This window comes from Phodopus roborovskii, unplaced genomic scaffold (genome assembly GCF_943737965.1).
Source record: "Phodopus roborovskii unplaced genomic scaffold, PHOROB, whole genome shotgun sequence".
Classification (NCBI taxonomy): Eukaryota; Metazoa; Chordata; class Mammalia; order Rodentia; family Cricetidae; genus Phodopus; species Phodopus roborovskii.
Genome location: NW_026126444.1, coordinates 1,436,444 through 1,448,514, shown reverse-complemented (window position 1 = coordinate 1,448,514; position 12,071 = coordinate 1,436,444).

The window sequence follows — 12,071 nt, the reverse complement described above, 5'->3', positions numbered from 1 at the left end:
AGTTGAGGGGATGGCTGATGACCTGAGACTTCAGATGCCAGCTTGCTTACAGCCAATGTGGCAGAGATGTGGATACCTCAGACCTTTAATACTGATGAAAGCAGGGAGCAGAGGCTTCAGTAACCTTTGGTGTCAGTCTCCTTGTGGCAAGTCCAGGGGGTCCTTTTCAGTGTGATTGGGTAATGACTATCCCATTTCCACAAGATTCTGGCCTGCCAGTGCTGTTAAGACACTGAGCCCTTCCAACCCTGGGCTCTGCCTGTTGATACATCTTTGTGACATCCCAGGCATGTGGAACATGGACAGATGTCAACTTGCTCTGAAAACCAAGTAGTGGAGGGAACCCAGGCTCTTGTCTCAGAGGACGAGATGCCAAGCTACATATTTCATATGCATTTTTCAGATGCCACCAGCTCCACCTGAGCCAGTAATTGTCTCCAAACCATGTATCTGCTTGCATGGTGCCTGATGATATCTGCTTTCCTTCCAAGGATACAGATGACTGTCAAATCAGAGGATGAATGGTATAATAGGGCAGTCAGTGGGAGGCCAGTGGGAAATCAGTGGGATCAGTGGGAGACCAGTGGAAGATCAGTGGGAGATCAATGGGATCAGTGGGAGATCAATGGGATCAGTGGGAGATCAGTGGGGTCAGTGAGAGATCAGTGGGATCAGTGGGGTCAGTGGGGGATTAGTAGGTGATCAGTGGGAGATCAGTGGGTGATCAGTGTTGTGTTTCTATCCCTATGCTCAGGATTTAACAGATCATGGAGGCTCACCTGATCTCTTCTTCACTCATGTCCATGATGGATCCTTTTTTTTCTCCTCCAGGAAAAGCTGCCACTTTCTGGAGTTCAGTTTGCTCTGGTTTCTTTATGTCATCACTTCTCTGGTGTGTTTCTAAAAAGCTCTGGTCTTGAAGCTTACCTTACTTGGTGTCCTTGTTACCATGGGAACTGAAGTCTCCTCTAAGTTTCTATAGCCCACCTGTCACTTTTCACTAAATACCTTGAAGCATGTGTACTATTTCAGTTGTTGCAAAGCCCTGTTAAGCTTTCAACACCAATGGGTCCTCACTTCCCATTCTCCTCCTTCCCTTCCCACCCCATCAGTCACCTAGTTGCTGATAAAACATGCTAGACTCAGTTTTTGTGTTGGAATCAAAGCATTCTCTACTTGGGAAAAGTAGCTGGATGATTAAAGAAAATACTCTAGGGAAGTGGATGCTGACGCTATGGGGACCGAGTACCCTCTAAATTGGAAGCTTAATGTTTTAAGAAAGAATGTAAACGTGTAGCATGTGACACATCCTACCCAGGACTTGTTCTAGCTGACAATATTTATTGGCCGGGATATTTTTCATGTTCTGTTTCAGGCTGCCTGAATTCTTGTCTCCAATAGGCGATGGGTCTCAGTAGAAGCAGGTAATTCAGCAATAATGAAACCTTTTCTACTGGGCTGGTCATGACTGGTGAGGTAATGTTTCTGACACAAGTGGCAGGTAATAAGAGCCTAATGAATACAATGTCTTACTATCTTTGAGAAGAAAGGGGTTCAGAATTGGGGTGCATTTCCATATGGGTTGCCCCAATTATGTGTAGCAAGTTGCTCACTTTGAACCTGACCTTACTGGCTTCTAGTCTGGCCAGGGAAGCTGGTGGGCTGTGCTAACATGCATTTTTTCTGTAACCCATGTGGAACATCCTGCACAATTCATCCTAGGGAGAGTAGGGGTTAAATATGTATATTTGATCCTAAAAGAGTCCTGGAATGCTTTGCTTTCTCTCTCTTATAGGGTTCTCCTTAGCTTTGTCTCTCATGAGCTTAAGTCCTTGTCCTGCGAAGAGAATGTGCTGTGTGTAAGAACAGCTCTGCTTTTCCTTGCTCTAAAACCATCGATCACTGTCTCAGAATGTGACCTGAGGCATTGGGGACAGGTTCTCTTGCCTGGCAACAGGGACAGTGGGTAAAGATAGAGCCTGCTCCTGGAGCATCGTGGTGACATCTCAGGGTCTACTCCATGTACACAGTCTTCTTCCTTTGACCCTGACCACTGTGCTTTTCTATTGTCAGTGGGATAATTTTGAGTCAATATCATAAGATATTGATAAATAATTTTACTCATTACTGGATGCAATCTTGTGCAGTAATTTGGCCAAAGCCTCTTGTCAGTGGAGTCATATTAAGGGGTCTTGGGATGGCTTGAGGCAGAAGATTGTTCTCACAGCTGATCCAGAAAAGACAGAGACCTCTGGAGACACTTATCATTGTTTGCTTTGGTGCTGAAATTACTCAGTGAGGTATCTTTGGGACTCAATGGTTTCTCTCTATAGACATGAGCCTGTCAGAAGAGCAAGTGGGACCCTGAGAGCAGAGGGGGTGGAGGAGGGGCTTAGGGAGTGGCATCTCCCTCCTTTAATGCACATGGGTAAGTATATTGGAAGAGGAAGAATCTTGGTGAGACTGGTTCCAGGTGTGTCAGACATTGTGGGGAGTTTCCTGAAGATGTACCATAGGCAGCAATGCCAGCATCTTTACTAGAACTCTAGAACTCTGATGGGGGAGGACAGTTGCAGTATCATTAGCAGGAGTGCTGGCAGTTTGGGGGGCACCAGAGGATAGGGCCTCCATCATGTTTCACTGTGCCCCGACTTGTAGGTACTAACAGTCAGGTGACAGAAGGCAGGGTCACATGACCTACTACCCAGAAGAAACAAAGGATAATGTAGGGAGAAAGGAAAGAAGAGGCACTGTGGGGGTGGGTGGGTAACATATGCTTCTACAAGCAGGTATCATCTCCTTCCCCAAGGCGGAAACTTAGGGCTGATGTACCAAGTTGCTATGGACTGTGACTAAGAAAACAGATCGGTCCTCTTTCAGTTTTGTAGGCCAGAGGCTCAAAATGAACATGTTGGCAAGGCTCCACTCCCTCCAAAAGCCCTAGGGGACAATTTGTTCTTGTCTCTTCTGGCCTTTGGTAGCTGTTGGCCTCCTTGCTGCCACCTCACTCCAAGCTTTGCTTTGGTCTTCATCTTCATGCTCTTCTAATTTCTCTGTTCTCTCTTGGTATTCTTCCTCCCTCCATGCCTGCCTGTCTCCCTCCCTCTCTCCCTCTCTCCTACTCTCCCTGCCTCCTTCCTTCCTCTCTCCCTCCCTCTCTCCCCTTTCCCTCTCTCTCTCTCTCTCTGTTTCCCTCCCTGCCTCCTTATTTCCTATTCCCCCCTCCCTTCCTCCTACCTTTTTCCTTCTCTCCCTACCTCCTACCCTCTTTCCCTCCCTCTCTCCTTCCTTTTTTATCTCCTCACTTCTGAGCAGTTACATGAGACCCATGTTCTTATCAAAGTTTTAAGCACACACTGCAGTATTGTCAGCCACATTCATTGTAGAACAGATGTCTAAACTGTATTAATCTTGTATGACTGAAATTTTATATGCCCTTCCTCGAGTTCCTGGTACTCACCATTCTATTTCTGTCTTTATGGATTTTGAGCTTATCATGTTAATTTGGGGTTGGGGGGATCTTATTGCAACAGTCTTAGTTTAACTAAATCTTCAAAGTACCCCCACCCATAAGGAAAAACATACAATATCCAAGAATTCGATGTGGGTACATCTTTGTGATACCACCTTCCAGTCACCAGTAGACAGTCAAGGTCCAATGGCTGGGTGAATGGAGTGTGCCAGAGAGGGAGACCATGGGACTATGACCCTTCTTGCACTGTGCTGCCGAGTATGGCCTTAGTCATTCCCTTTTCTTCAGCTGGACAACCACCTTGAACGTGTATGGTGCAGTCCCTACATGGCCTTGCCCCTTCACACAAATCTCTCCTTGTAATGCTGTCCTTTGATCTAAGATCCCCTGGCTCATGTTTGTGCAGCTCAAGGCTCCTTTTCCACTGCTAATGGATGGCTAATGCATATGTGTATGTATGTATGTATTCTATTCTATGTCCTTTCTCAGCAAAGACCTGTGCCAGTCCATTCCTCACATACATGAGATGAACTTGTTGGCTTTCTTCTTCCTCATATCTGGCTCTTTTTTTTTTTTTTTTTGAGTTACGACCAGTGAGCTAGTGGTAGAAGGAATGGAAAATCAGATCTGGATTAAATGTTGACTTTGCTCTGGGTCTCTGGGCATGCTACTTGTTGCTGTGATTTAAATGGGGATGGGTGGAAACTTAATCCCTGGAGCAGTAGTATTGAGAAGGAAGTCAAACATACTTAACAAGAGGACTTGGTAATTCTGTCACCAGTAGGTTAATGTGGACCCTTGATAAAAAGATGAGTGTGGTTTCCGCTACTCTCTTCCCTATATTCTCTCTCTCTTTCTCTTTCTCTCTCTCTTTCTTCCCCTCCCTTTATCCCTCCAGCATCCCTCAAATTGTGTATGTGTGTGTAACTTGTCTCACTTTCTACCATGTGCCCAGGAATTGAACTCAAGCCAATAGACTTGTCAGGAAGAGGCTTCACCTGCTCATCCAGCTCTTTGGTCCTCTCAGACACTCTTGCTTGCCATGGGATGCTGCAGCAAGGAGACTCTTGCTTGGTACAGATCCTTGGGCCATAGACTCCCCAGCCTCTGAAACTATAAGAATTATGTTAATCATCCTAGGTATTCTGGGATAGCATCAGGAAACAGACAGACACAACAATCCTCCTCTCTTTTAGTCTTGAAAACAGGGATAATAGTTCCTACTTAGAGGAAGAACTGCAGGTGTGGCACCTGGCCCAGGGAAGGTATGTAGCAAGTTAGTCTCCATCATCCTTTGCTTTTCCACTTAGGTGTCTTAAGAAATCACATTCCTGTCCCCCCTCCCCAAGACATAACTCTCTTCTAATACTTTGGATCTGAAGACAAACACACAAATTGTTCAGCAGCAACCAATTTTGTACCATGGCAACATGCTGTTTTTAATTACCCGCCTTTACCCTGTAACAGCTGTGACACACATAGCCTGGCCAAGTGTAATTTCAGTCTTGTGACATGCTCCAGATGTGGAGGTATTCTGCCAGGTGTTTATTTTGAGTGCATAATAGGGGCATTCTAGCACACTCAGCTTTTCTTTCCTCTGCTTTCCTGCCCTATTCTGAATGGTCTTTCAGAAAAGGACTAGGCCTTGGTCCAAACTCAAAGTCTAGATGTTGAGCTTTAGGGCTGTGTTTGAAGACTTTTTTCTGGGCTTCCTATCTTTCCTGGGCTTCTCTGGTTCCCAGAAGCCCATATTCAACAAATACTTAATTTAAAGTCACTTTTATATGTGTGTGTGTGTGTGTGTGTGTGTGTGTGTGTGTGTGTGTGAATGTCACAGGTGTGTATGGGCTCATGGAAGCCAGGAGAGGTTATAGGATTGGAGTGGAAGTTATGGACAATTTTAAGTTGCTAGATGTAGGTACTGAGAGGCAAACTCTGGTCATCTGGAAGAGTCCTCTATACCACCGAGAGCCATTTCTCTTGTACAACAAATACTTTCCCAACATCTTCTATGTTCAAAGTTATCTTCTATATACTAAGGAAATGTCTGTGAGCCAAGCAGAGTTCTTGCCTTCATTGAGTTTATAATCCAATAGGGACCCAAATAACAAGACAAACAAATTAATATATTGTTATACCCCAACCTCCCGGTGCTGAGGTCTGTGCTATTGGGAAGGGCTGAGGCCTAGTGGAAGGAAGTTAGATCACAGAGGGTGTACCCTGAAGGAGAGAGACATGGGCCCTGTTGCCTCCTCTCCTCTCTCTACTTCTTGACTGCTATGAGGTACATGGGTTCCTTCATGCATTCCCCAACATGATGTCTTGCCTTACTACAAAGGCCCAAAGGCAACAGGAGACCATGGCCCCTGGATATTCAGCTTGGCGTAAACCCTTCTTTGTTTTGAGTTATTCATCTTGAGTATTTTGTAACAGTGATGGGAGCCTGGCTAACATGCTACAATGTGAAGTACATTAAGTGTTAAAAGTATTAAATAAAAACAAACCAGACGAGAAAGTATGAGAAGCCTCATTCCTTTAAATGCCTCCAACAGAATAGATGGGACAAAACAGAAGTGTGTCTCTTTCCCCAGTAAATCACCAGCCCCTAAATCACCAGAGATCAGCCCTTTTTATCCTCAATAAATGCTTAATGTTCTACATGACCCTATATGGCTTCAACATTCCCTGCCATCACCCCTGTATTCCAGTGAGGAGGAAAGAGAGAGAAGTTCTCTTTTAAAGGCTGTTACTTCTGTGGTCACCCCCCTGGCCAAGGACCTAATCATAAAGCAACACCTGGCTGCAAGAGAAGCTGGGAGATATTTTGTATATTTATATATACAGATGTGTGTCTTAAATTTAAGGTGCTTTTTCTTTTCACAGGGGGAAAACTAGGAGAATGGATCTTGGGCGAACCACAGGCGCCAAGAGCTTTCTCAGGTGGCATCACTGGCATAATGACAGGACATGATTTGACCTAATTGGGGTCACCTAATCAATGCCCTCTGTGATATGTTTATAACTGGAGATGTAAAGACAGGAGATACATAGACCTGACCTACACATATGGGATTCAGAGCAGAGGTGGCAAGCTGGTAACATGGGGGGAGGGGTTAACAGGTGCCGTTTTATTGGCTCATTGATGTTTGAACCATTAGGAACTGTCACACAAGATGCCAGGTTTGAAGCTTTTCACTCAGAGTATTCCCATGTGACCAAGGCTGAAGAGCAATGGGCCTTTCAAGATGGGTGATATGATTTGACTAAGAAATGATCATGCACACTGTTGAGGAGATGGCTGGGCTGGCAATATTGTTATGAATTCATGAGAACCTGAGTTTGGATCCCTGGGACACATGTAAAACACAACAAAACAAAATCAAACAAACAAAAGCAGGCAGGGCAAGTGCCTGGAATCCCAGCACTGGGGAGAAAGAGACAGGTGGGTCCCTGGGACTCAAAGGCCAGCCAGTCTAGCCATTCAAGGAGCACCAGAGTCAGTGAAAGACCCTGCCTTAAAAAATGAGGGGTTGACTGGGGTGGGAGGCCTTTTTTGAAGATGTAAGCCCTCCGAGAAAGCTCAGCGAGAGAAACAATCATTTCCCGTTGTTTCCCGAGGTCCCTGGAGATATTGTACTACTTCAGTGCCCTGTGACCTGTGTTCAGTGTGGCGCTTGGATTCCACAAAAAGAGCATTGTGCATAGACAGGTTGGGAAGTGAAAGGAAGGCTTCATGCTTCCTGTCTTGGCGGTGCCTAAGATAAAAGGTTTAGAATGGCAAAGCATCGTTTTTGTCCGAAAGATTTTCCCTCTTTATTTTGCTTGTTTACTTGGTAAGCAGACACATGAGCAGGGAATGTTCTGGTACAAATACATAGCCTGAGGGAGTCAGAGCTTTTCCTGCTGCCAGGAACATCCCAAAACAGAGCCTTGAGTGTTTAAGCATCCCTGGGGCCACTTAGAGCCAGCTTGGGTAAATGTGGAGACAGGGCGAGGGGGGTTGGATGGTGTGGGGATGGGTGGTGGTGGGAGTGTGAGTTGGGTCTGCCAGTGTACAGCAGGGAGATGGAGGGGGGCGGTCAGCAGCTTCCCCTCTGAGTGAAGGGGTTCCATCCGTGAAAGATGGAACCTGCACCTGAACTTCAATAGCACAAATGTTAGTACATTACAACAGCTACACCAAACCTGCCCGTAGGTTGAGAGGAGTCCAGAGGGCTTTTAACACTTAACCCTCCAATCTTTTGAGTCAAAGGCAATCATGATGTCACAGAGTCGCCAGGAACTCAGCTTCCTTTTGCTCTTGTCTGATCCTTCACTCCCTTCATTTACAGAACATTAGGCATTATATCCCTGCTCCAGGCAGGAGGATGGAAGTTGATGGTAATCCTTTCTCCTTCAGTGTGGGCTAAATCTAGAGACCCACTTGTAAGGAAAAGGATGCTGTAGTCCAGGGAGAGAGGAGGGAGGTAGGGAAAGAAAGAGGGGGGGAGACAAGAGACAGGGCAAGAGGAGAAGGAGAACAGGGAATAATGGAGAGAGGGAGGGACACACACACACACACACACACAGAGGGGGAGGGAGGGAGGGAGAGAGAGAGAGAGAGGAAAGGGAAGGAGTTGAAATGAAGAGTTATTGCACCCTGGGTGGTGACTAGGCTTTTGCTCTTGAGACACACAGGGCCCTCTCCCTGTCTTCATAAATCACAGGCAACCCTGCCCCTGCACCTGGTGTCTTTACCCCTTGGTAAAGAAGTGGTGCTTGTCATTTTTACCAGCTCAGTCTTGTGGATATTTGTGCCACAGCAGTGGGAACATATCCTCTGTCCCTGTCATGGGCAGTTGGCAAGTGTGACGTCAATAAAAGTGGCTGGCCACAGCCTCCCCGAGGCTGGACCTGGCCATCTCTGCTCCCAGGCGGCATGAGAAGAGCAGCTGGGCCAAGGCCTTGCTTGCCTCACTTCCTGCTCCTTGGCTCTTGTCCTGCTGAATGCTGTCCACGCTGTGTTCTATGTATGCACCTGACTGACCCCCAGTGCAGGACGCAGACCAGGCTCAGAAGAGGCCTGGAAGGCACATACCCCATGCGTTGTACCTCTGCCAGGAGACTGGAGAGGCTAGCCTTTCCTTCAGGGGGCTCCATGGCTTCTGTGAAACACAGGCTGTTCCCAAGTAGGTGACTCGTTTCCCAGGGACTAGCTTCATGAGTGAAAAGAGCGCAATCAATTTAACACACTGTTTCAGAGGGCGGCGGAGCTCAGCTCAGAATAGAATATTCTAATATGCCTTTTGGTTCTTAAATACCATGGCTGACTGGAAAACCAAAACAAAACAAAAATCCAGACAGAATGCGGTGTATGACCGCCAGAGAAACTAGGTTACAAGGAGGAACCTAAGAGATTCATACAAGGTCCCTCACAGAAGGGGAAAGAGACAAGCTCTCCTGAGCATATTGGGAGTGGGGGGACAATGAGTGGAGAGGGAGTTAGGAGAAAAAGAAGGGGAGGAGAGGAGAACATGTGGGTCCAGGAAGATTGAGTTGAGGGACAAATAGACGAGAACAAAAAAAAAAAAAAAAAAAAAAAAAAAAAAAAAAAGAGAGAGAGAGAGAGAGAGAGAGAGAGAGAGAGAGATCATAATAGAGGGAACCATTATAGGAGAGAAGACTGACTCTAGAGAAATGTCCAGAGACCTACAAGGATAACCCCAACTAACAATATGAGCAACAGTGGAGAGGCTGCCTTAAATGCCCTTCCCTGATAATGAGATTGATAACTAACTTATATGCCATCCTAGAACCTTCATGTAGTAGCTATTAGAAACAGAAGCAGACACCCACAGCTAAACACTGAGCCAAATTCCTGGAATCCAGTTGCAGAGAGGGAGGAGTGATGAGCAAAGGGGTCAAGATCAGGCTACAGAAATCCCCAGAGACAGCTGACCTGAACAAGGGGGAGCTAATGAACCCCCAAACAGATAGCTGGGAAACCAGCATTGGACTGACTCAGACACCCTGAACGTGGGTCTCAGAAGGTCTGGGAAGTCTAAGGGACCTCTGATAGTGAAACCAGGATGTATCCCTTGTGCACAAAAGGACTTTGGGAGCCCATTCCCCATGGCTAGCCTAGGGGAGGGTCTGGTCCCTACTCCAAATGACTTGATAGCTTTTGATGATCCCTCCTGGAAGGCATCACCCTTCCTGTGGAGCGGGGAGAAATGTGGTGGGAGGGGGTTGGGGGGCATGGGAGGGAGAGAGAGGGAACTGGGATCGATATGTAAAATAAGGAAAAAAAAAGAATGTGGTGTATGATACCACTTAATGATGCATGTATGTCTGCATTCTGTCCACAGCAGAACTTTGGGTCATGCTTGTTTTCTTCTTTATACATTTCCTCACATTTCATCACTTGTTTACATTTTATTTGCTTCCCCCATGTGTGTGCATGTACATGTGTGCACATTAGGATGCATGGCAAGATGGAAGCCAGAGGAGAACTTGAAGGGATTGATCTTCTTCTATCACTGTGGGTCTGAGGGACTGAACTCAGTTTGCTTGGCTTGGCAGCAGGTGTCTTTACCACCTGAGCGGTATCACCAGTCCTAACAGAGTGTGTAATTTTCCCTTCTTTCTTTTTTTCTTTTCCCAAAGGGAAGATGATCCCCATAAATTCACTTTTCATTTTGAAGAGGGAGACTCTATTTGCTTCTCTGATTGTATATGTTTTACCAAGTAATTTTGCATGTGTCATTTCTTTCGACATCTCAGTGATTCTAAAAGTGTAATACAATTATCCTCAATTTGTAGACACAGCAGCCTGAGGCTCGCAGAAGTGAAAGGAGGGCTTTTACTGTATCATCTCTCTTTCCCTAATCTTACATTCCACTGGTATAGAATTTTATCTTACACTTTGAGGCCTATATGACTTGTACTAGCCATTTCTCTTCTTAGTTTGCCCATCTGTGAAATGGGCTAACGCTACAGCTACTAATGGGGTGATTGAGAGATTTAAACATGACAGTGGATGTGAAGCACAGGCGTAGCCCCTCCCCCATGGCTCTCACTTGATGTAAGTTCTTGCCATTTTCGGTCAACTTTGGAGTAGGCATCTCCCTGTTCTGGGTCTACTCCTTCAGGCAGAGGAGTGAATGGGTTGATGGTGGATGGAATGTCTGCATTCTAATTTCCCACTTCTTGAGGTATATGGAGCAGAGCTGACTTTGAGAAATGGGATTGCAAGGAGTAGTGGTCACTCACTTACTCATTCTCTGCTCAGCAAAGTAATGACAAACAAAACTGACGTGAAAGGGGCCACGAAGATGCTCCAGTCAGTCATGATGCAATCATGATGACTCTGAGACCCATCCCCAGCTTCATGTAAAACGTGGAGCCACAGTGCATGCCTGGGAGGCAGAGCCAGGAGGACTCCTGGGGATTGCTGGCCAGCCAGTCTAGAGTTGACAAGCAGTTGGTTAAGTGGCTTGATGACCAGAGTTGGATCCCTGGAATCCATTTGCAAGTGAAAAGAGAAGACTCACCCAAGTTGTCTTCTGATCTACATGTGTGCACTATGGCTCACGTGCCCACACACAGACATCATGTGCACACATACACAATAGTCAAGACAGTCAGATGGGGAACAACAAAGGAAGACCACTGATGTCACCTTCTGGCCTTCACATGTGCACATGAATGTACATGTGCATACTCTCTCTAAATGGCAGAGAGAAAATATAGAAGGGAAAGGGCAGTGAAAACCACACTCACCCTTTTATAAAATGCCCACTCTTTTTGGGCAACATTAACCCATTGGTGCCAGAGCCCTTAAGACCTAATTACCCTTTGTTAGGTGTCTTTAACTCTGATCTGGTGACCTGAAAGTAAATGAGAGAGATGACTAGGAAGTGGGAGGAGTAGGAAAGGGAAAAGAGAGGGTAGATGTGATCAAAACACAATACATGGAGATGACAGTGAAACCCATAAACATGTGTGATTAATATGCATCACTGATTATAACAAATAACACATAGAACAATGAACCAAATATCTGAATACCGTAGGGCGCCGGCAGGGTATCCTTGCCATAGGACAGCTAGATGCACATGATACCCACAGAGATGGTGTACTGGCTGGTTTGTGTGTCAACTTGACCAAGCTAGAGTCATTAGAGAGGAAGGAGCCTCAGCTGAGGAAATGCCTCCATGAGATCCAGCCGTAAGGCATTTGTTCAATTAGAGATCAACGTGGGATCCAGCTCATGGTTGGTGGTACCATTCCTGGGCTGGTGGTCCTGGGTTCCATAAGGAAGCAGGCTGAGCAAGCCCGGGGAAGCAAGCCAGTAAGCAGCATTCTTCCATGGCCTCTGCAATCAGACCCTGCCTCCAGAATCCTACCCTGTTTGAGTTCCTGTCCTGACTTCCTTCAGGGATGAGCAGCAATACTGAAGGGTAAGCCTAATAAACCCTTTCCTCCCCAGTTTGCTTTTTGGTCATGTTGTCTTGTTGCAGCAATAAAAACCCTAACTAAGACAGCTGGGTTACCTGGAGGAAGGCTTGGGCAGGGAAAAGTTGCCAGTGCCCTGTTCCTTGTCAAGCCCCACCCTGGC